General features: G+C 55.2%; 1 protein-coding gene and 1 pseudogene across 3 annotated transcripts in view; both read right to left on the bottom strand.

Moving 5' to 3' along the window:
• CD82 (CD82 molecule) overlaps positions 1–16469 on the bottom strand; it is a 52178-nt gene extending 35709 nt beyond the window's left edge. For 2 of the 3 annotated variants that reach the window (XR_004903969.1, XM_036029272.1), the window contains exon 1: positions 16348–16414. The gene's annotated coding sequence lies outside the window, so the exon portion shown is untranslated. Of the gene's footprint in view, positions 1–16347 lie in introns of all 3 variants that reach the window. The other variant, XM_036029273.1, reaches the window with a different exon arrangement.
• A 6155-nt stretch (positions 16470–22624) lies between these two features.
• On the bottom strand, positions 22625–24320 carry LOC114498996 (annotated as a pseudogene).
• Between the last annotated feature and the right edge of the window lie 842 nt (positions 24321–25162).

Here is a 25162-nt window from a genome sequence, read left to right as displayed (position 1 = left end):
AGGGGGGGCTGGAGGATAAAATGAGCACACAGGAAAGCCCCCCATGGCAGCGTGTCTCGCTCATCTCATTCTCACTGAACCTGTACCGCCCTTCCAGGTGGGGGGCATGGCTTCATGATCCCTGCTCCAGAAGCAGGACCTCTGGGGCCCAGGGAGACCGTGGCACTTGTCCTGGTCACATGAAGAACAGTGGCCCTGCTGAGATTTGTGCTCCAGACCCTCTGACACCGAAGCCGAAGGTCCCCCCTACTTTGCAATACTGTTTCCTGCCACAGAAGGCCTGAGGGGCCGCCATCCCCAGGGGTAGCCAAGTGGCCATCCTCTGCTCGGCATTTCCGTCCCGAGCCACTGCCACTGCAGTTCGCTGGACCCCCACTCCCGGCGGGCCCCGGGCTGGACACGGGCAGGGGATGAATGAGACCCATCTCCGCCCCCGGGAAGTGCCAGGTCCAGAGCAGCAGAGCCGTGAAGATGAGTAATCGCACACCAACGCACATCATAAAGCAGCACGGCGGGTCCACCCAGCCTCCAGCTCTCCTTTTAAGGGACACAATAGGCTCTCAAGAACATAGTGTCCAGTATTTAACAACGAAAGTATTTAATAACAACATTTCTGCAGCACACTTGCCAGAGAGTGTGCTACGTGCTTCGTGTGGCTCAGTGTATCCTTGCAATGCCCCTCTGAGGCCAGCACTGCTTTCCCCCTTTTACAGTGGAAGACACTGGGACGCAAGGCCCAAGGTCACAGCCAATGGAGCTGCAGGTCGAGCCCCAACAGTCTACCCCAGAGGCCCTGAGCTTTGCTGTCTTGCTATGCTGCCTGCAGAAGCAGTTATACATGGTAGGCAACTAGGATAACCTAGCCGAGGCCCAGGCTACGTGAACTGGGTTTCATGGGCCAGGCTCACCAATCAACTGAAGTCAGCTTCTGGCTGCACTGGGCCCCAGGGGCCAGCCTGCACACCAAGAGGCTGGCCAGCTGGGGCAAGTGGCTAACAAAGTGGTAACATCTGGACCACAGCTGGGGTTCCTAAGAGACTGACACTGGGTGCTGGGGTGCTGGTGGGGTGATTAGGAAGGAGGGGGACGATAATTAGGGACCCCATATGGCAGCAAGCGAGCAACTCAGTTACAACACACCCTCCCCAGGCACTGGGCTCGGGGGCGAGAGAGCTGCTGAGATGCCACCTCCTCCAAGCAGCCTTCCCAGAATATTCTCCTGCACAGACCCTCACAGAGCACTATCTGACACACCTCGGCATGAGGAGCTAGGGTGGGCATCAGATGGATGTGGGCTCAAACCATGGCTCTGTCTACCCCTGTGACATAACTTTTCGGAGCCTCAGTTCCTCCATCTGTAAAATGGGCTAATACTCCCTACTTCCCTGGACTGTAGTTCTCAGCAACTCCCTGGCCTGAGAGCCGCTGTGGTTTTAGGGGCACTTGATGGAGGGAGCGGGAGGCAGGGAGGGGAAGGGAGAACGTGAGCGAGACGCAGTGAAGACACGGCGTGGGCAGCACATGCAGCTATGGGCACTCTTTCTCCCGCGTGTCCTTGGGTAGAAACACAGGAAAGATGGGCGACTCTAACTGAGAGCTCGAAGGTGGGCAGAGGGTAGCCTTCCTGGTGGAGACCCACGTAAGGAGAAGGCAGGGCAGGGCTCTCGGGGGGCTCACCCTCCTGTCCCTCGGTGCTTCCCTCTCACCTGTCTCTGTCTCCGCCAGCGGCTTCCTCTGAGCCTGTCCCTCTGCCCTGTCTCTCCCTGTTCCCAAGACCATCTGTTAAGTCTCCTTCTCATGCCCCGAGAGCCTCTGAGCATCCAGTGTCCAGGGCAACCTCACCCAGCACACGGACCTGGGCTCCGGCCCAGCCAGCCCTCCGCAGGGTGGGCACGTGGCTCCAGGGAGGAGTGGCCCCGAGAACCCCGTGTCCAGTCACCTGCAGGGCCCCGGATTTCTGAGGGTGGGGTGAAGGGCTGCGCTGTCCACATGGTGCTTAGATCCCGAACCCCAAGGCCCGGGCTGGGCGACAGCATTTCACCAGACACCTGGGGGTTGGGCCAGAAAGGGGTGACAGCCCAGCACAGCCTGTCGGGGCTCCCCACACAGGGGGAGGGAGCTCTGGGCCTCTCAGGCCCTCTGGGATTGCTGAGGAGCCGGACGGGGGCTGCTCCATCCACCCAGCTCCGCCTGGACTCAGCCGGGTGGCCTCGGGCCTCAGTGCCTGCCAGACCCTCCAGAGATGCCCTCGCTTCACAGGAAACCAAGGGGGGGAAGAAGAGAGAGAAGGGAGGGTGGGGAGGGGTGAGTGCCAGAGGCAGGGAGGGACAAAGAGGTGGGGAAAGAGAGATGGGGATGATGGAGAAAGGGACGGAGAAACAGACGCCAGGAGCAGGCAGCCTGCTGCACACCCGGGGCCCCAGCCTGCCGACCACGGGCCCCCTCTGGTCTCCGTGCACGTCCCCAGGGGAGCCTGAGGCAAAACCCGCTCAGCAGTGCAGCCCTGCTGACCCGGGCAAAGCCTACCCTGGGAGCCGGCCCGATCGACCACCCAAATGCCCAGCCCCATCCTCTTCTGTAGCCAAGAGAAGTGGTCTTCTGGAGGGACCAGGACCCTCTGGCTGTTTCCCACACCACCCTCCCCCCACCAGCCACCCGCAGTGTCCCAGCCGCTGCCCAGCCCATTCCTCCTGGCCTTGGCCTCCCCCGGATTCTGTGAGCGCTGGGCGGTGCCTCGGCTGGAACCCCTCACAGCCCCCCTCACTGAGATTCCTGAGGAGCCTGGGTCTCCAGCGCTAGCAGGCCCTGCGGGAGTTGGAGCAGGGAGAGGGGCTTGACTTCGCCAGCAGGGCCCGGTCAACATGGGCGTGAGGTCCCAAGCGGCCAAGCGGCCGCATGAAATCCCCCCTCCACTGGAGCCGCAGGGCCCTGGGGAGGAAAGAAGAAAGCGACCAAGCCCAACAGGCCCTACCCTGTCATCAGCCCCTTCCCTAAACCTCACCGTTCCTACCTGTGCAAGGCAGATGGTCCCTACGCAGCCCCTAACACAGGGTGAGCATCTAGGAACCCCCACCCTGGAGACCTAGGTCTCTGCCCGCCTCCCCTTCTCTCAACCCACTTCCCACTCTGGACTGGAGGGGCGTGACCCTGGAAGAGCACAGTCAGCCAAGAATGTGAGCGCCCACTGCGAGCTGGGGGGACGGCAGGGAGGTCAGGAGTCCCAGCTGTGGGCCTCGGATGTTTCCCGACGCCCCAGCTCCATTGGCCCCAGACCCCCACCACCACTCCAGACCAGGGCACTCAGCGGTGGAGTTTGGGGTGGAAAGCCCTTGGGCAAGGAGTTTCAGCCCCAGGCCCCTCCCTCTCTGGGAGAACAACCGTCCGCTCCTAGGGCACTGCCAGGTGTGAGGACTGAGGTGCGCAAGCGAGGAACACAGTCACTCTGGCACAACGGAGGTAAGCGGGGTGACTATTATTGCTGCAGGAGGTTCTGGGCCACAGAGAGTTGGCAGAAAGGGCTACAGAGACAGAGAGAAAACAGAGAGGGAAAGGAAATGTGTTTGGTGCTACAGGAAGTGGTCTGGCATGAGGTTCCTGAGGCCAGGCACGCGGTTTCAAGAGCTCTCAGCACAGGGTCCTTGCAGTGACAGACCTTGGTCTCAAAGGGCCGGGCAGGGCCCTGTCTGCACAGGAGAGAGCTCAGAGAGGGGCGGCTTCCCCTTGGGAGAGGCCCAGCACCCGGGCCGAGGGCCAAGAGCATGACAGCCTGGTAAGCCTCCGGGTATCCAGGGGGAAAGGAGGCTCTTTGCTTTGCAACAGGAAAACAAGTGTGTAAATGAACCACTACTGACCGGACTCGAGGCTCCAGGGAGGGGGCGCTCAGAGCTTCAGGTCCCTCACCTGGATTCCCACCCATACTCATCCAGCTCTACTGGCGAGCCCTGTGTGGCCCCGAGAACGCAGGAGACATACGAGCCTCTACCACAGATCTGGAAACTGAGGCCCAGGGAGGCACTGTGCCCAAGGTCACGCCTCGGAGCTGGCCTGAGCCTGCTTGGAGCCGATTCTGTCCTTCTGCCCAACCTTTCCCCCATTGTCAGCCTAGAACACCCCTAGCTGGAGCAGACAGAGTTGAGGCTTAGATCAAGGCCCAGCCAGACACCCCACTCGAGGGGGCTGGGTGGGTGGAGGTGGAATGAAGCCCGAGCTGATTGCGGGGAAGGGGAGGGATCGGCATTTCCTGAGCGCCTGGAATCCACCAGATGTCCGCGGTAGGTGTTTTGCATGCTTTACTTCATGCAAGCCTCCCAAGGGGTCAGTGCGGAATATGGCTTTTTTATTTTCAGGACAAGGAAGCCAGGAGTCCAAGAAGATAAGTGGCTTGCTCAGGGTCACAAAGTCTGGGGGTCACAGGTCTGAGGCCAACCCTGAAGTTATCAGCTTCCCCCAGCCCGGACAGACCCAGGACCTTGAGCTCTGCCAGCCTGGGAGACCCCTCAGGGGCCTTGAACCCGCAGCAGCGGCCCCAGCCCTTGCTCGCACAGCCTCACTGCGGAGTGAATTAACCCAGCTAGCCAGTTCTCCCAGCGCACAGACTTGAGACAGCTGAGTTGGCTGGCCAGAGCACCAAGGCTGTCCCGAGGGAAGAAGTGGCTGGAGCCAGGCCTGGAAGAATGAGGAAGACGCAGGCAGGTCAGGAGACAGGGAGGAGGTGAGGGCATTCACGCAGAACCACAGGGCTGGGGCACCAAGGTCTGAGAGCCTGGAAAATTCTGTGCTGTGCATCTGGTACAGTTCCCAGGGGAAGCCAGGGGCCGAGGTAGAGGTCAGGGGGAGCGGGGCTGGATTCCTCTTTTCCCCACCTCCAGGGGTCCCAAACGCCCAGGCCTGGGTAGGGCCTGGTAACAGAGGCAGCTGGACCACCCTATCTTGTGTCTCCAGGTTCTTGGCCTAGAGCGAGGATCTCAAGCCACCCTTTCCTGGAGATCTGGGCCCCTTGCACCCAAGGCCCACACCCCCAACCCAACTAAAGCCCTTGGGATCCATAATCTCAGGCTGAGAATAGAGCAGAACCCAGAATTCTCCCTCCTTACTTAGGAGGCAGGGTGGGGTGAGGGACCAAGCTCGGATGGGGAGCAAAGACAACATGCGTTTAAGTCCCGGCTCCAGTCCCTCCTTAGCTGTAGGGTCCTGGGCATCACACTCACAGCCTCTGTCACCAACTGGAAAATGGGCTTAATGATCATTCCCTCCCCGCCCACCTCACACGGTGCTGGGAGGCTTGCGCGATTAAGTGTGTGAGGAAGTGCCCACTGCTAAAAGCTGTAAAGCACAAGGTGTCATCAGGAGAAATGAGGACTTGGATGCCTCAAGCACGGGAGTGACTTGCCCAAGGTCACATGGCCAGGTGGCCGCAGAACTTGATTTTAACTGGGTCTCCTGATGGCTAGGCCGGGACGCTCCCACTGAGAGACTCCAAACCCCAGAGAAGCCGTGCCTGTGGGGCTGACCCTCTGTGCACGGGTGGCGGGTGGGGCACAGGCTCCCGCCCCCACATCCCAGCTCCTTTAGGCGGAGACTCACTACTGCCCTGGACCAGAGGACCCAGCCTCGGACTCTGGGAGGGAAAGCCCAGCCCTGCCCCTGTTAGCTGTGACCTTGGGCAAGTCGTTTCAGCTCCAGGACCTCCAGTTTCCTCATCAGTAAATGGGGGCTCAAAGTCACGTCTGCTTGGGGATCTGGTGGGAGGCTGAGCCGGCACCGTGGCTGCACAGCGCCCAGGGCAGGGTCCGGCACACCTCAGGTGCTCCGCAGATGAGGGCCCGCTCCTCACCCTCGGCTGCGCCTGCCGGGCATCTCCCCGGCTCAGCAGGAGGGAGTCTCCTTTCCCCGGAAAACCTGCCCAGAACAATAACTGAGAACAGAGACTGGCTGGAGGACCTGGATCTTGGAAGAAGATCATGTTACTGAATGCCTAGTGGGAGCGGGGGGAGGTAAAAAGTAGAGCAAGACTCTGGCTCAGAGACGGTGTGTGGGGGTTCCTGCCTTCCCAGCCCCCTCACTTGGGATCCCCTGGGGCAGCAGTGTTCAAACAAGGTACCTCTGCTCCCCCACTGGACCTGCATGGGGGAAGCACAGAGTGAGTGAGGGGAGGGCAGGGAGAGGAGACAAGGCCAGAGTTCCGGTATCAGTGTCCCTGCTGGCTTGTGGGGCACACCCTTGGACATATCAGGTCACCTGCCAGAGCCTCGGCTTTCTTTCTGTTAAATTGGGATGGTGATCATCATCTTAGCCTCTGCACGTGAATACATACATAGCACACACAGGAGGCTTTACCAAGCAGGGCAAGGCCCAACTGCCAGCGGCACCAGGAGCTGAAATCCACCACACAGCCTCCACCCCGCCCCGTTCCACAAATCTACTGGCTCTCAGAGTGTGGTCCCCAGACCAGCCGCAGCAGCATCTCCTGAGAGCACGTTAGCGACACACGTTCTTGGGCTGTGCCCGCCCACACCAGCACAATCAGAAACTCTGGGGCTTGTAGCTTCAACAAACCCTCCAGGAGACTGACATACGTCAAAGTTTGAGAAGCACTGCACCGCCCCATGGCCCGCCTCCTACTCCAGAGAAACTGCCTCCCACGGACTCGTCTCCCCATTCCCTGGCTCCCAGAAGGCAGCTGGGGAAGAAGGAGTCACTATGGAGAGAGGTCATTAAATAGTAAAGAGATCCCATTATTAGTTAATGACTCCACTGGCTCCTGGAGGGGAGGGTCAAAAGTCAGACCACGGTTGAAAAGAGAAAGCGCTCCTGTATGTCTTCCTCTTTCTGTCTGTCTGTCTGTCTGTCTGTCTCTCTCTCTCTCTCTCACACACACACACACACACACATGCACACACACACCGAGAGCCTGCCCCCTTCCTTCTGTGGGTCTGCTAACTAGCACTGAGGGGCACTGTCTGTCCCTCTTCCCAGGGGGGCTGGAACTAAATGTGGGGGTACCTTCTGGTGGGTGTCAGGGAAAGGGCTTGTCTGAGAACCTGGCCCTCAGACTTCAAGTTTAAGAACCACCTGACTTAGAAGCCGATTCTAGGAATTCACTCCATGGAGAACTGAGCACAAAGTATATGTCTGGATAAGGTGATCACTGTAGCAATGTGGATACTAATAAAAAATTCAAACCAGCCTACATGTGCCACAGCAGGGGGACACTTAACTGGGTCAGGGTCAGAATCTACTGATCCATGTGGCACAATGCTATGGACAGAGAGGCGTGCTGTAAGAATCCTGAACAACGTGGAAAAATCCTCCCTTACAACATTAGCTGAAACGCAGCAGCACAGGAAATGGTTCATATGTCTGATCTCAATCATGTGCTTGTGTTCACACTACTTATCTCTGAGCGGTTATTTCCTTCTTTCACCTGTTCTTTACCCAGCAAAGTTTTCCACAAAAACTACTTCTTCAATAATTAGTAAGTTATTCTTTAAGTGCTCATTTGGCTCAGGTGGAGATGCAGTTCTTTACAAAAAGTTGACAGAAACATGTGTTTCCTACATTAAAGCCACCGGCCTGGGGTGGTCCTGGCCGCAAGGGAGACTAGGTCCTCTCGGTGAGTATCCACATTCCAAATGGCCCCAGCGAGCACGATCAGGATGAGTGGCCATGGAGCGAGGGTGGGTTTGCTTAAATTCTATACCATATTTTTTAAAAGTTAGATCTGTCCAGAGAGGAAAGATAGTGAGCTCTCCAAGCCTTGAGGTATGTAAGCAAATGCTGATATTTTCCATGGGATCAGACTGGGTAGGTAGCTTGACTCAATGAACTACAGAGCCCCTCACAAACCCACGAGCCTGTGAATCTGGTCACAAGCACCCAATGCTTGGCCCTCAACTCTGAGCCGAGAACACTCAGGTGGACACTGGGCTCGCACAACCTGCCCAAGGACCAAGCCCACAGAAGCCTAAGGCCCTCCTGACCCCCCGAGCTCCCAACAACCCTAGAAATCTCCTTCATGCCAAATCAGGGACCTCATTCTTTCTCATTTCCCCAAAAGAGTGACAGGAGCGACCACTTCTCATCAGCCTTTTTGGCCTCTGGCTTGTACAGAGGACGCATTCTGAGCTGGGCCCACCACTAAGCATCTTAAGTATACTAATGATCCCATTTAATCCTCATGCAAGCCCAAGAGAGAGCTACCATTATCACTCTCCATTTCACTGGTAAGGAAACCAAGGCTTTGAGGGGTTGCAAAACTTGCCCAAGGGTGAGCAAAGAGTTGGCAGGAAGAGCCGGCCCATACCTAGCTCCAGCCAACATCAAATCCCAAGAAGCTGGAAGAAGCCCAAGCTATAAGTACAACCTCGGTTGTCCTGTATGTGCTGCTTGCTCCATGACTCCCTCACACCCGGGGCGGGGGGCAGGGGGCGGATTTCTGATATGAACAGAGTTTGAGAGGCATGACTCTTCCTTTCCATACAGTCTCCTGGCCAGAACAAAACAAAACACGTCTGTTGGATCCCGCCGGGACACAGAGAAAAGGAACTGAGAGGCTTTTGGGGGAAAAAAGTAGATGACACATCCTTCCTGCTCCAGTTACATGTCTGCTGCAAGGTCAGGCAGGCCACAGGTCAGGGAGGTCAGTGCCCACATGACCAACAGTAACCCAAGGCCTTATCACTCACTCGACACAGAACCTCATACAAAGCAAGACTCCTCACCCAATGAGTTTCTATTTCCGTTATAGAGGAGGCTGTCTCATCAGATCTCATTGCACAACGTTCTGATATTCCATTTCCTAAGACAGTGAGTGGGGGTGTGATTTTCCAACCATAGTAGAATGACTCATTGTTATCATTATCAGCAAGGACAAATTAATACTCACTGAGTGCCTATTGCATAGCCATCTTTCAAAGTGCTTATGTTTATGAGGGGGAACACATATTCCCCTCTCCACTTGTTTCCTTGAAGAGGGACCTCTACTGGGAGAACACCTGTGGCCTCGCTCCGCCCCCTTCACACCAGGACCAACAGTGGCTTATCTGATTGGCTCGTCTGGGAGACACGCACTGGGCATGCTCAGCAGGGGCCCAACTCTGGCAGAGCCAAGCTGCCAGCAGGAGCATTCCATCCCAGCTCCTCTCTGCTGCTACCACCTGCTTCTACTGTGAGGCTGGCACCTGTCCAGCATCGCCTGTGACCAGATGGGTAACTCTGCCGGTGCCAGGGAGTATGGTTAGCAAGCCCTCAAGACCCCGGATCTAAAGCCACGTTTTCCGGCTGTCCTCAGTGATGACGCTAACGTTTGGCACTCCATCTTTGTCAATTGTTTTCTTTTCACTTGCTTCCAAATTCAGGAGGAAAAAGGGGGGTTCTCTCTGAAACCTCAACATGTTTTAAGCTCCTTTAGCCCTCACAGCACCCCCCTACATTATTATTATTATTTGCCCTAACTTTGACATGAGGGAAATTAACCCCATCTATACCAACGACTGTTGAAAAGCTGGTTGAAAAGTTTTCCAAACACCAGGCGCACGCAGGGTGTGTCCACCACCGTGGAAGTGGGTGACACTCCCATCTCTATCAGGCTCTTGTCTCCCAGGATCTGAGGCTGGTGGCCAAAGCCACTCCTTCCATGGACATTCCCTCAGTCTTGAGCCTTGACAAATGGATATTCATTTCAAACCAACACCCCACCCCCTTTGGGGAAAAAATATGCTTTATTAACAACAACAAAAAGCTCAGTATGATCCCAAGTTCATATAATACATTTTTGTTTAAATATGTACAGTAAGTTTTTTGATAGCTTTATTGTATGGGTGTTCTTTCTTAAACGTGAAAAGAATATGGGTTACTAGATAAGAATCCGAAAATAGGGGAAAGTAAAAAAAACAAAGGTTCGTAATCTGATCTACATAATCTCACTGTTATATGAAGATTTAAATGGATTCATCTACTTTCTCGCTTTGTTGAGGACAGTCTGGGGAGGGGCAGCTCTGTCGTTTGGTGTCTGCAGTGTCTCCGTGGCAGCCAGGGCCTGCCCACCTGTGGTGGCTGTCTCCACGCAGAAGAATGGGCCAAGCACCCAGAGGTCCTTTCAATGAATACAGCCCTGCAGATGCCCACAGTGACAGCGCACGTGCCTTGCTCAACAACACCAAGTGAGGCCAATGCAGGATCATAGGTACAGTTTTGCAGCCCAAGAAGCGTTGTAACCTGTCAGACGTCGCCTGGCAAGTAAAAGATGAGCTGGGATCGAAATCCAGGTCTCTGGATCCCCAGGCTCAAGCTAGTCACCAAGTTTTTCTGCTCCCGAAGACTTAAATCTTGCTTCCTATTAGTAATTGCAACAGTATCAAAACCAGCTCGCACATGTATACTCTGTGCCAGGTACACTTCACAAATGCTTTGTATACGTTGATTCACATCATTCTCAAACAACTCTGGGTGGTAAGTGCTATTATCATCTCCGTCTTAGATGTTGAAACGGACACACAGGGAGCTTAAAACACTTGCGGAAGGTCACACCCTGCAGGTCAACCTCTGCAGGCAGAGGTGGGAATTTTTTACAGGCAGTTTGGTTCCAGAGCCCGTGACATTGCCCGTGGTTCCTTCCCTGCTCTTCTGGGCCAAGCTCAGCTGGTCCCCAGGCAGGTTCTGGAACACTTGCTGCCTGAAGAGCAAGAAAACCAGCCTAGAGGGCCGCCTCCCCGAAAAAGGTCGCTCTGCAACTTCGGAGCCGAGTCAGGGTGTGAAGCCAGGGTGTGAAGCCAGGCTTCCCAAAGCCCAGCCTCCGGCACTCTGTCTGCTTCTCTGCATTGGCTCTGTGAGCCTAGGTCTAGATTTCTCAACAACTTCCATCCCAGATCCCCCTTCAACATATCAGGAAAAATCAGGAGTGGAACCCAAAGAAGGGGCAGATGCTCCCACTTCAGGGAAAGAAGATGGGTGAGAGTGGAAGCGCTTCCCACTCGGTGGTCTGGAGGGATAATAATACCAGGTGGACTTCCTGGAAGAATGGGCCTTCCATTCCCCCAGCTCTGAGCCTGTGCCCTCACAGGGCAGTAGCACCTTCCTCAAATAACTGCTGACTTAAAGGTGCCTTTTCTGGCTGAGTCAGAGTTCACTGAGGACCAGAGTGACCCCTCGGCTGGAGGAAGTTCAGTTGTTCCCCTCTCGGGAAGGGAACAAGGGAAGCTGAAGCTCCAGCTGAAGCAATCCCAGACCAGCGGACCGATCCCACCTCCCTGGACCCAGGATCCAGGAGCCGGGGAGGCAGGCCTGAAGGGCAAGGCAGGGACACCCGGACCCTGCTTCCAGGCTTTGCCTTTGCCAAGGAGTCACCAAGGATCTGGTGCCAAGCTAGGTCCTGCTGAGCTGCCCCAAGGGGAATCACTTATTCATTCAACTATTATTTCCTGAGTGCCTGCTGCATGCCCGGCCTGGAGCCAGAAGTCAGGACACAGAGACAGACAGGGCAGTCCCGGCCTGGGGACAGTTCACGGAGACACTCAGTATGCCGCAGACCAGCTGCGAAGAGGAAAGTACTCGGTGTACATAAGCACAGAAGAGGGGGCTGGAGAAAGTCTGCCGTTGACGTTCAGACCTACTTCCCCTCAGGAAGCTTAGAGTCACGCTGGGGAGACCCAGCCACCCCCAGGAAGAGCTGGGGAGCACCACACAGCCGGAAATGACTAACGTCTTGGGGTACGCACACACTCGTGTCGGAGAGGCACGGGGAGCCCACGCAGAAGTGCCTACTAGGGAATGTTCCGGGAGGCCTGCGAAGCAGCCTGGTATAAGCTTTGAAAGATGGGCCAGAGGCAGAAAAGAACAACGGCTCTGACTTACGGAGCACCACTGCGTGCTAGGTATAAAACTGCTAAGCTTCACGTACGCATTTTTGTTTTATCTCACCTTCCCCTGTGAGATACAGTAGTTACCATTATTATCCTCAGTTTTCGGATTCGGAAACAGGCTCAGAAAGGGTCACAGCTCGGAAGGTACAGGGCCAGGATTCCCGCGCCTGGTCCAACTCCACCACCACCACGCTGCACCACGTCCCTACTTGCAGACAGGCTCCAGGTAGGTGCGCGTGCCTCTGGCGGAGGACAGGCCAGGGTGAAGAGTGGGACCCATTATCGCATGTTTGAGAGGAGTCGCCCACTTCTGGTCAGTATTGAGAGCCTGCGTTGTGTATGTGTGTGTGTGCTCACAGGTACCCTACTTTACAAATGACAGATCTGGTTATAGAACTCCCTGAGAGCCTGGAAGGGGATGGGCCATTGGCAGAGCAGGGGAGGGAAGCCCAGAGAGGAGAAGAAACTTATGGAAGGTCACATGGCCTGTCAACACAGGAGTTGGAAGGAACTTCAAGAACCAGAATACAGGCCTCTCCCCTCCCCTCAGTGGCTTCACCATGTCAGCACAGAGTGAGTCAGCTGCGACAGGAAAATCGTGGTGTAGGGGGAACCCTGGGGGTGAGTCAGGAACCAGCCAGCCCCCAGACACCAACTGGGTCTGTGTCTGGCTCCTCCTCACAGGCAGCAGCAAGGGCGAAGGGAAGAGGGAAGCAACAGGTACCGAGCCACTTGTGTTTACCTCTGGACTTCCCTCCTGGCCCCTCGGATCCAGGCTGGGAGGCGGGGAAGCAGTGTGTGCAGGGAAGCTCCTGCTGAGATTAAACCAGCCCTGCACGCTTGTCCCCGCCTGGTCTCACACGGGGGCCCAGACTCTCCCCTCCCTCCTGCCTCTCCCAGGGCCAGTTCCTGATGGTTTGATGTTCTTTATTAAATCATAACCACCCCCCTCCAGCTTCCCATGAGGTGGAGGAAGTGGGTATAACAGTTTGGAGCAAGGGGTCAAGGCCAAGCCCAAAGCAGGAGGTGCCAGCTGGCCCCAGAAGCTCCAAACCCGAAGGAATGCTCAAGGCTTGGGTCTGCTCAGCCCTGTGCCAGGAGGGGCTGCCTGGTCCTGGGTCGGGGGGGGGGGGGGAATGGGGCTTGGGCCTCAGGGTCAAGGGTGGAGGGGAAACGGGGTGGGGGTGGGGGGTAGAAGCTTCCATTCAGTGGCTTAAAACTCTGAGGTCTCAAGAGAGAGGGGACTGTCCCACATGGCAGAAACTTCACAGGAGCTGGGGAACCAAAATCCACCCCCACACATGGGAAATTTGTGCCCCACAAGCTAACCTCTGGCCTGGGCCCTCCCTCGGCTGGGGCTGGAAGGGGAGAGCCACAAGCATTTCTCCCCATCCACCCGCTGCCAGACCCGCTGCTGACTGGCCGAGCTCCGCCGCTTGGCCCAGATGTCATGGGAAACCATGGGGCCTCCTTGGGTGACGCCCTCTCTATCACTCTGCAGCACTCATCACCCTCCCTGGCACCCCCGCCCACCCAATCTAGCACCTTCCTCAGCCCCTGCTGTGCACCATGGCCTAGCTAGGGTAGGGAACAGAAAGGAACAGTAGGGTGTGCACTGGGGCACTCTCTCCTCTACCATGTCAGCCTGAGTCCCTCCCACCCCTTTCACAGCCACTTTACTTTCCCCCAGCTGCAGATACCCCCAAAGCCCACAGGCCCCTTCTTCCCCATCACCACTGCCATCAATTCATTAGCCCTTGACCACTGGGTCACCCACTCCAGCAAATCTAAAGTGCCATTCTGGCCCTGGCTGGTGTGGGTCAGTGGATTGAGTGCTGGCCTGTGAACCAAAAGGTCGCCAGTTTGATTCCCAGTCAGGGCACACTCCTGGGTGGCAGGCCAGGTCCCCAGTTGGGGGCATGCCAGAGGCAACCCATCGATGTATTTCTTGCATATGAATGTTTCTTTCCCTCTCTCCCTTCCTTCCCTTCTCTCTAAAAATAAATACAGTCTTAAAAAAAATAAAATGCCACTCTGTGTCACTGACCTGCTCAAAAACCTTCAGTAGCTATTACTTTCTACAAAACAATCCAAATAGCTCACCTTGGCATTCAAGGCCCTAGATGAGTTGATCCAACCTACCATTCCCCTTTCGAATCGTTGCATAGTCCCAACACTTCAGCTGGACTGAACAACCTGGAAATGTCTTTAAATCTCCCTGAACACACTGACCTCCTTGCCTTTGCCTACACAGTTTCATCTGCACCTCACGCTGCCTTCCCTGGAGCTGCTGGAACCCTCCCAATCCTTAAGGCGCACCCAAACTCCATCGTCCCAAGAAGCTTTCCTGAAGACCTCTCTAATCCTTTCTTCGTTCATCTCCTATCAGAGTCAAGGGTATCCTTGTCTTAGCTCTTTCCCAGACAGCAAGCAACTAAGGATGGGATCAGTGTGTCATCGTTTGTCACCCTCATGTGGGGGAGAGAGTGGTGGGGAGGACTTTCCAGTGATGCTTACTAAGCCCTGTTTGAAACGAACACCTTCCCCCACAGGCACCACCTACTGACCTCTCCCTCCCCACCACACCACACTCCAACCTGACGTCACTAACATGCTGAAGAGGGGAGTCTGTGGCCCCAAGCTGATCCAAGACCATCCAGGACTTGGGGACCCAGGCAGAAAGTCCCACTCAAGTCTCACCAACTCTAGGAAGCTCCCTCACTCCCTACCCTGCTTTCTCCAATGTCTCACTTCTTTTAAGCACCACCACCCCCTTCATTCTCTCTCTCTCTCTTTCTACTCTACTTAGTGCAGCCTTCAGTCAGACTTTGTCCTGTTGTACTTTCCAGCTGGTTCCAAAGTGTAGAGCTCATTTCCCCAGGAGATGCAGGGAGCCGGCACCAGTATACCCAGTCTCCTCCAGTGCCCAGCCCTGATCAAACAGATAACAGGTACCCACTGCTCCTCCTCTCCACCCCAAGCCAAGTGGGCAATAGAAGAGCTGGACTGCAGCCACCAGAGCAGAGCAGATCCATGGAATCTCATCTGGTCCGGAGCCCGCATCTGAGTTATCCCCTCCGTCAGGGGTTTGGTGGGGATGGGGAGCCCTCACTGGCAGCAACTCAAAATGAGGGCAGAGACCAGGTCTGACTAGTTCACCTCTCAAACAGCACCCAGTATATAATGGGTGCTCAGGACACATTTTTGTGTTTATTTAATTGGATACCCACCAACCTCAAACAATAGTACGGAATGCTCAACCACTCTTTGGTCCAGATAACAATCTAAACCTCAATCTTGAAATGGACAAACTGATGCTGGTGGCAGGTGGCAATTTCTGGCTCTTGCGGGGTCAGGAGGGGATGTACCCCGTCTCCGACCCTCCAAAAGCAGGCTTATTCCCAGGCAGCAAGCCAGCCCACCACCTGCTCATCCACATCAGAGCAGCTGGCATGTGGTGAGGCCTCACTATGTGCCTGGAGCCTTGCTAAGTACTGTACACCCATTATTCTATTAAGTCCTCACTACTGACAATGGCACTGTCATTATTCCCATTTTACAGATGAGGAAACTGAAGCTTAGTGGGTGAGTGAAACCCAAGTCATTTTGGTCCCAAAGCCCAAGCCCTTGACCACAGTCTGGGCTGCCCAGCGACCATGGCCCTGGCACAGAGCACACACAACCACGGAAGACAGAAACCTCTAGATCCAATAACTAACCCCCCGGGCATGCAGCAAGAGCCCCAGGCCCTGAGCTTGACTCTGGGACCAATGTCTGGCTGGGATTTCCCTTCTTTTCCGTCCACATTCACCAGATGATAACTTGTCCCCTGCTTTCTGCCCTGGATCTCTCAGGCCAACTCACCTGGAAAAGCCCTTGGAGGGGCACAAAAGCCCCTTTGAGTTTCCGACCCAAAGTCATACTGGGCTCTCAGAGTTGGGGAAGGGGAGACTGAAATCTCCCAGACTTGGGCCCCATTCTTCCTGGGCTTGTGGGTTCAAGCCCCATCCAAGTAACTAGTGTGACCTGTATAGCAATCCGCTTCATGTTTACAGAGACTTGGCTTTGCTCAGTGCGACTCTGCAGGCAGAGAAACCGCGGTCTGGGCACGGCGATCTGAATACCTGTGGCTGAACTGCATCGGTTCTCACCTGCCAGCCCTCACCTTCCCGGATTTTAATAAGAAAGGGCAACAGGATCCTGAAGTTCATCTGGTTCAAACGCCTTTTACTGGAACTCGAGAGGTCCAGAGCCCAGGGCAGGGATGAACCCGGGATCACACAGCTGGTACATGGCGGAGCTGGAGAACTGGGGTTCAGAACTCCAGAACTTAAGCTCCTTCTTACCCACCAGCTGCCTTCGTGGCCCGACCTGTCACTTGTTCCGAGAAAGGTGCCCAAGCGCGCTCTGGAAGTGGTGGCGAAAACCAACTTTGCTACTGGTTGTCCGATCGACCTCCCCCACCCCCCTGTCCCTTCTCACCTGCTCGCTCGTTCTGGTTTTTGCTCGGCGCTGCAAGACTGGCGTCGCCCTCTCGAGCCCCAGCCAGCGTCCAACTGCGCAGCGCTGGGTTCAGCCACTTGGCCCCTCCCGGCGGTCCTCAGAGAAAGCAACGGCTTGAGCCAAGCCCCGCCCCCGCCTGAGAACACGCCCTGAACACGCCCCCTGGTTCCCGACGCGAGTCCGCTAGCCCCGCCCCAGGGTGCTGCAGGAATGTAGCCTGGCAACAAGCCCGACCGGGCTCCGCCCAACCACTGCCTCCCTACTGTAACCCAGCCAGACCCGCCTCGGGCCCTGCTGGGGGTGGAGCCACGCCCCTTGCCCCGCCCCACTATGGCCACCAGTCTATCGCGTCAGCCCCGCCCCTTGGCCCACCGAGGATGAGGTTCGTCCCTGGGTCCTCCTCCTCAGTCCTGTTCTCCGTGTCCCTCCAGCTCTCGGCGATGCCAAGATAAAGCTTAACCCCGGACTGGAGGGGTTTCGCGCTCGAGCCCTACCGGGTGGGAAGCCCCACTCACAATGCTACCTAACGGTCCCGCCTCTCCTCGGCCTTGCCCCCGCCTCCATCCCATTCCCCTCCCCGCGGACCCCGGCCCCAGGCCCTTCTAGGATGAGGCCACGCCCCAGGCACGCCCCTTCCCCGCCTCAGCGCCTACCTAATCCGGTCCTGCCCTGCCAACCCAAACTGCACGCGGGGCGGCAGGCGGAGGGGCCCCCACGCTGGCATTCCAGGGAGGGTGTATCCGGGTCCAACCGGTGCACAGCGTGGGAGCCGGTTTGCGTTCCAAGTCCGAACCTCTATCAGGAGGAGGCTCGGGCCCAAGCGCTTTTTGAAAATACTAACAGTACCGCTGATTAAACTCTTGCCAGAGGCCCGGCTCTGTGCCAAGCACTGTAAAAAACTATTGGCTCCTGAACTTGCACAACTCTATGCGCACGTTGCACCCATTTTACCCAAGAGTAACCTGAGGCTGAGAGAAGAGAAGTCGTGGCCTCTGAGTCTCACACTGGAGGTGTGAGCGGGATCTTGTCCCAAGCCCTGAATCACAGGCTTGGTGCTGCCCCAGCTTGCCTGGGCTGGCTGGCCCCTGCAGAAGTGGCCTGGCCAGTCAGTACTGGAGCAGTGCCCAGTAGGCTGCCTGAGGTGAAGGAGGAGGCGTGGGTTGGTGAGGAGGGCGGCAGGAGGGATTGCTGGTCTGAGCCCTCAGAAGCTGGCTTTCTCCCTAGAGAAGGAACCAGCCAGAATTAAGATGGGCTACAAAAGATCTCCAGATGACAGTGGGGCCCCCACCTGCATTCCAGCCCTCTGCATTCCTAGACTCAGAGGCCAGCTTCAGGCAGGTTACTGACCAGGGCCATTTACCTGTGCAGTTGACAAAGCTCTTTCATTCCCATTATCTCATTGGCATCTCTCAAGGATGTCATTCTGCATGGGTGGGGCAGGTTGGGAACTAGATCCCAGGCCAGCACGGTCCTTCCCAAAGCATGGTCTTTGGACCTGCAGCAGCAGCGGCACCTGGGAACTTGTTAAGGAATGTGTGTTTGGGGGCGCCTCCTAGACCTACTGAATGAGAAACTGTGGGGAAGGAACCTAGCAACTTGTTTTAGCAAGGCCTCCAGGAGATTCTGAATCCCATCAAGTCTGAGAAGAAGTTTGGGTGGTCTGACAATCACACAGACCAGGGAGCCTCCTGGGAGTCTTGTGGCCCAAGGCAGGCAGGGTAAGAATCGTCCAAACCTGTAAAGGATTTTTCTGAGTTTATTTGAGCCCAAACTGGCAACTATTACTGGGGAGCAAGATCTTGAATGCTTTGGAGGACAGTTTTGCCATTTCTTTTCTGCATTTGAAATTCCGAGGGAAGTAAGGAAGGTTAATGAAGGTGGCATGAAAGCAGGGTGAGGATGGGATTACAGGATGGTTGAGATCAAGAGGGTGATTATGATTATTCCCAAGATGTGTTAACCTAGATGCACAAGAACAATGCACAGGGCTTGCTTCCGACTGATGTGAACTTTCACTAAAAGCATCGTGGGCCTGGGGGTGACTGCCCACCGCAACCTGCGCAGTTAGGGATTTATGATCAACCACCCTGTGAGGTGACTTTCTGTAGATCCCCTCTTTCATCCACAGCCCTTCACTTTTCTTTGATAAGCCCTTAAACAGGTAATAATAATACCAATCTTGAGTGTCTGTGGAGGATCAAATCTGATATTATGAACGAACCATTCGCCCACTCTTGGACACTCAGCATGTTCGAGAAGTGTTCTTTTTCCAGTCTAGAGTTTTCTCCAGAGAGTCTGCACACGAATTGTTCTTCTCGTGGAGGGACACCATCTATCTCGCAAGAGGCCAAGAGCTTAACTAGCTCCCACTCGATGTCGATGCGGGTGGTTCCGGGGCCGTACTTTGAGAACTACTGTGCTATTCTGTCCTGGGCTGGCTTCCTAGCCACCCCATGCAACATGGGTCTAAAATGCCCTCCTCTTCAACTGTGCTTCACGTCCCCTCCCCTCAAGCTGGGGGTGTTTGTGCTGGTAACTGGAACTTGGGAGAACAGCTGGATTCCATTGCCCGCCCCCCTGCCCGCTTCTTCCCCCAGACAGGCCTCTCATCACACTAGTCCCATCTGCTGCCCCTTCCTGTCTCTGTCACTCCAGATTAGAGATGGGGGCAGCTGTGGCAACGTGGAGGGCAGTCTGTAGGCAGCTTCTGGAATCTCTGCCATACTCCACCACCACCACCCCTGTCCCCACTGTTACTGTCCCCCGGAACTACCCTGACATGTAAATAGTGCAAATGAAGGCCCACATGCCTTATGTATAAACCTTTAACAGGCTCAAGAATAAAACACGTTCATTCTCCTGCTTTGAGAAATATTCTTTACAATGACCAAGAAGGCCATGTTCGCATTTAGAGTTCCAGTACTCTTTGGGATTCCGTGCAGGGACAAGACAGTGCGGGGTGGGTCAGCCCTGACCCCAGCCCTTAGCCCGCCCACCCTGATTCTCTTCCTGGCTCCACATCTGTCTTGTGTTACATGTGGCCGAGGACCTAGACATACGAACATCCTAGTCCACATGACCAAACTGTACACATGTCATGCCTATAGTCACCACTCGGTCACCCCTCCAGGGTGCACACAAGGCCACATTACACCCTCAGAAGTATGGGCCTGGGGAAAGTGTTAGGTAAGCCGTAAAACTGGTCTTGGGTCCTTCAGGCAGAGGTTTCCAGGGTTTTAGACACCTAAAGCACGAGCAAGGTGACACGGGTGACCTCTCTTTCCCAGGTCTATGGGTGGCACGGCCATTTACCCCCGTCTCCCAGCACCCAGCACAATGCTTGCGCACGTTGGAAGCTGAAGGGACGGTAACTGAGTGGATGTGCGTCTGAGTGCTTTACCCACGTGTCAGATCGGGTTGGTTCTCCCGGCATCTCCCATCTTTCCAGCAAGAGTCAGGCTTTGTCATGGCTCACCTGGGCATCTTGCCAGGTGAAGAGCAGAGCTGCCTTTAGGGAGAGACTACTTCTATCTTCTGGGAAACTCTTCCGTCCGTCCAGAGGTGAAGCTGAGAGTTCTGGAGGCAGGAAAAGGGACAAGAACTACTCTAGAAAGAGCCAATATCGAACACCCAACTTGCAGGCAGGGAAGATGGTAGGAATAGCAAGACCTCAGAAGGATATGGCCATAGGGTTCCCAGCTTCTCAGAGATCCCCCACACCACACATGGCCCAGGAGCTGCAGAGCAGGAAACCCGACGGTTCTTGTGGGCAAGAACATGGGTGTCAGGGTCTCGTTGACCCCTGGGCCTCGGTAAGGCCCCAGGACTTACACAACCCTGCAGGGAGAGAGGGAGCGTGGTGCATCTGTTTCCTATTGCTCTGCAACAAACCACCCAATCATTTAGCCCCTAAACCTGCGATCTAGGGTGGGTTCAGCGGTAAAGGCTTATCTCTGCTCTGTGCAATGTCAGCTGGTTCAGAGGATCCATTTCCAAGATGGCGCACTCAAATGGCTAGCAAGTTGGTGCTCAGCCAGACCTGTGGACCAAGGCCTCAGTTCCTCTCCATGAGGTGTCTCTGTGTGTTGCGTGGGCTTCCTTATTGCAAGACAGGGAACAGGGCAGAAGCACATGGCATTTTCTGACCCAGACTTTTGTCATGTAACATCTCTTCTTTTGTATTCTATTAGTGGAGGCAATCACAAAGGCCCACCCAGTTCAAGGGCAGGGGACATAGTTTCTCTCTCTTGATGAGGGGGTGGCAAAGCTCAGGAAGAGCTTGCAGGATGGGAGATATTGTTGTACATATTCTCGAGGGTCAGGGCCTCATCTGGAAAACACACCCTGTCCCAAGCAGGTTGTCGGAGTGACTGGAGTAGAAATTCCTCTGTGGGAACTGAGAGCCTGAATGAAGCTGATTTAGACCCAGTGATTCAGCTTCTGGGGACTCATCCAAAGAAACCCCAAACAGTAATTCAAACGAATACACACCCCCCTATGCCCACTGCAGCACACAGTAGCCAAGATACGAAAGCAACCCAAGTGCCCACCAGTAGATGAGTGGTTGAAAAAGCTGTGGCATGTATGAATTGAGCCGATGTAAAGAAAGAAGCAGACAATTTTCTTATGTAATGATCTGTGCACAAATGAATAAGCTCCTCGGTGGATGAGTAGTCGTCAGTACTCGGGTTATGGGGGGTCTTCCTTCTGCAGAGTCCTCAGAATAGAGTTAGCACCGCCCTCCCCTCCCCCCGCACTGTTTCCCTGAAGCTCCAAATTTAAATAGTGCTCATTCGGCCCTTATAACAATGACCCAATGGGGTACGTATGATTATGATGCCCATCTTCCAGACGTGGAAATAGAGGCACTCAGAAGACATGCAGCTGGCCCAAGGTCATACAACTAGTAAGTGGCGGAGGAAAGAGAAATGAAAGTGGGTGGTAACTCCAGTTTTCTGTTGTGGAAACTGAGCCCTGGGGGAAAGGGCCCAGCTGGGAGGGACACAGGTGCCCAGATTCTGAGCACCCAACAGTGAGCCACGTGGTCTATCCCTCAAGGCTCACATTGGTCAAAGAGCCGCCACACCCCATCCCGCAGGGCCTCAAAGGGCCCCTGCTCCTGCTGGAGGACCAGAAAGAGTGCTACTCCCTTTTGCAAAAGTCTGTCCCACACTTTGCCCTTTTGCTGAGTCTCTGGCTAGGAAGTGGTTAATAGCAGTTCCTCAAGCAGGGCTATTTTTAAGCGAGCCAATTTCTGCATTCGAATGGGCTCCGCGGGACCACACTTTTACTTTCCTCTCCAAAGGACCGAATGAGGATCTGAACTCTAAACCCATTATAACTGGGTGGTAGCTGGGACCTGACCCAAGTTTCCACCGGAGAGACTGAGCCACTGGTTTCTTCCATCTCAGGCGTGTAACAAAGATCTTTTAGACCCCTGCTTCGCTCCCACCCCACCCCCACCACATCTGAAGGTCCTGCTGTGTCCTCAGGGGGGCTTTTGGCACAGTGGGGAAGCTGACCCATACCCCTTGCAGAGGTGCCCTCTTTGTTACAATAACAATAGTGATGACAAGGACAATAACAGAAGTTACCATTTTTAAAGTAAGTTGTTTGTTTCCATGCACCAGATGTTTCTAAATGTCTTTGAGGTTTTCTTTTCTTTTCTCTTTCCTCTTTCTTTCTTTTTCTCTCTTTCTTCCTTTCTTTCTTCTTCTTTCTTTCTTTCTTTCTTTCTTTCTTTCTTCTTTCTTTCTTCCTTCCTTTCTTTCTTTCTTCTTTCTTTCTTCTTTCTTTCTTCTGTTTTTGAAGAGAGTTTAGTAGCTAAACACGGCAGCACGTGTCCCAAGGCCGATATAGATTACAGCATGCCAAACATACGGGCTGCTTGAGGTAAAACACATGGTTCCTCACCATGAGGGGAAACGCAGAAACCTTTGAAAACATTTTGCTCATAAACAATGTCCGAGGGCCAGAGCCCACGGCCAGGGGCTTCGCCCAGGTGGCTCCGGAAGTGTTCGTTCAGCGTCATGTTGCCGAGGCCGTGGATGCATCCTGTCGACGTAACAAACCTCCAAACCTATAAAAATTTTTATCAGTTTCTTTGAGCCAAACTGACGACAGTTGCCAGGAAACAAAACCTCAACGGACTGAGGAAATGCTCCAGGAAGTGGCGGTGTGCGCCTTATTTTATACACTAGAATCAAAAGAGAAGAGGTAAGTGGGTCGCATGAGCTCCACTGATGACAGATTAGGGCAGCGGGAGACAGTGAAGGGGGGAAACCTCTGCGGCCGGAGAAAAAGTGAAATGACAGACACACGCTTCGTTAGCACAGGTGGGTACAGGATCGTTAACACTCAGCGATGGACATGATCCAGTAACAGTGCGGGGATTTGAGGTCTCCTTCTGGCGCGGCACCTGTGCTGGGAAGGGCCCCAGGGCAAAGGAACTCTGACGTTCCAAAGGAATGTTGTATCGATGCAAAAGGACAGTGGGCAGGCTCAGTTAAGGTAAAGACTGACTTAATATCAGGGCAGGTTCCAGCCTAGGACCTGACTGCTTGCCTAAACTGCTTTTAGTTAGTCCGTTTTCATTTCAGGCCATCCTTTGCGGTTACTTTAGGCCTCTGAGTTGATAAAGCTGCCACACAGGCCTCCCCAGAGCTTGTCAGGTCTACTATGTGGTCCCCTTTGGTCCACAGGCAGCCCAGGACTCTGGTCGTGGCTCCGCTCCCCACCGTCTGAATGCACCCCTTCTCCAGGGGCTGGGAAAACCTGATGGGCCCTGACGCGGTCCTGGCCACGCGTCCGGGCCGAGATGCTAGCAATGGCAGCATGGTGCTGCTAGGCCAGCCTTCCGCTGCTCCCCATGGTGGCGGAGACTGTCCCAGGAGTAGCCTCGGCTTCAACGGTCTTTCCATCTGGGCAGACCAGCATGGGCGTCATCAGGCCAAGGGGCCCCAAGCCCGGGCCCAGGATGTCCCACTGCACCCCTCCACTCCAGGTCTCGCAGGCCCACACACGGCCCCCCGAGGCCTTGAGGACCCGAGCCACCATGTCATCAATGAGCCGGTACTCATTCCAGCTCTTGCTCTTGCTGCGCTCGGTCTTACACGGCTTGTCCAAGACGTCCTGGACGATGTCCGAGAAGCGCCTGCTGCAGGGCGACATACTGGAAGCAGCTGTGCCCAAAACCCCAGACAGACTCGTGGTGTCAGACGTGCCGAGCCCACGCCGGCGACAGGGAAGCCTCGCACCTCCTGCTCCTTGGCACGGTGGCTGTCCTTTGGGGTGAACACCATCAGGAGGGCGCCAGCCAGGCTGCCATACAGTCTATGGCCTTGCACCGGTCGTCATGGGCGTGCCTGCCAACGGTGAGGGCCTTGGTCCAGCCAGGGACCAGGCAGAGGGTATTTCTGCAGAGAACGGGCTCCCAAAATACAGTCCCACCGAGAATGTTCCGGATGGTTCTGTTGGGACTCTTCCACATCTTCTTCAGCTCAGACTCTCCCACACGGACCTCACTAGGGGTGAGGGGGGCACATTGGACGGCCACACTGTACTTCTGGGGGCCACCGCAGAGTGGACGGCAACCTGGTCTCGCCTGGGTTTGGGAGCCCCAGGTCAAAGTATGTGAGCTGGACAGGCGAGCAGGACAGGACGGGTTTCTCCCTGATGAGCTGCCAGTTAATAATATACGTCATCCGATTGTGTCCACCTCCACTGCTGGCTTGGCCGCCTTGACCCCTTGTAGGCGTGGTGGCGCCACGGCTGGTCCTGCAGGTCAGGGCCTGTCCAGGCTGCTGGCGCCCAGGCCACCCAGAGCCTGCAGCTCTGCGGAGCCAGTGTGGGCCCCGCAGGTGGCCAGCCACCCCGAGCCAAGCAAGCTGGCAGGCGATGTCCCAGCACGGCCGCTGCTCCGGCTGCCTGGCGGCGGGCTCAAGAAATGTCTTTGAGTGTTTTAACCGACGGATAACTAGCATTTGTGTAGCACTTTGCATATTATGAAGCTTTTAAAGAAAAAAACTGTGGCACTTGAGTCACTGTTTGAAACTATGAAATGATGCCTCCCCGTCCGTAATTTCTTTCCAGTTATACCTGCTGTTTTCCCTTTGGGGGCATCTGCTGAACCCTGGCAGGGGCTGGGCACCCCACACAGTCATGAGCCCACACCCCAACACAGGTTCGCTTACTTACTTACAGTTAAGATGAATGCACTAATTGGCTAGCCATTTTGCATATTCAGAACCATACACAAACACAACATTTAAGAATTCAAATGTTTAAAAATGACTTAAAATATTCAATATGTTAAAAAAAATAAAAGAAATTCCAGCCTACGGCCATACCACCCTGAATGCGCCCCATCTCATCTGATCTCAGAAGCTAAGCAGGGTCAGGCCTGCTTGCTACTCGGATGGGAGAAATTCTAGCACTTTCTCCTTGAACCTTAGCAGAGCAGCCTGGAGACCACCCCCCCCCCATGGCCTCCATCCCCACAGGACACCGTCGTTGCAGCAGAAACCAGGACAGCCTTCTCAGGACACCCCGTTCCCAGTGCCCCTAGATGCCCGAAGTCCCCGGGATGGACAGGGAGATGCTGCAGGAAGGTGGGCAGACAGGGCAGCTCTCACACCTGCCACCGGCTGGAGCGGCCGGGCCCAAGCTGAAGCCCTTCCCCAACTAGGCCAAGGTTAAAGGGGTGCTCCTGTGGCCCAAGAAGCCCCTGTGGGAGGCATTCTGCCCATCGTTACAGGTGGGAACAGCAGGACTCAGAGAGTTAAGGTGAAGAAGTTTTGAAT

Source organism: Phyllostomus discolor, chromosome 6 (genome assembly GCF_004126475.2).
Source record: "Phyllostomus discolor isolate MPI-MPIP mPhyDis1 chromosome 6, mPhyDis1.pri.v3, whole genome shotgun sequence".
In the NCBI taxonomy this organism is placed as follows: Eukaryota; Metazoa; Chordata; class Mammalia; order Chiroptera; family Phyllostomidae; genus Phyllostomus; species Phyllostomus discolor.
This window is presented reverse-complemented; position numbering and strand designations above follow the sequence as displayed.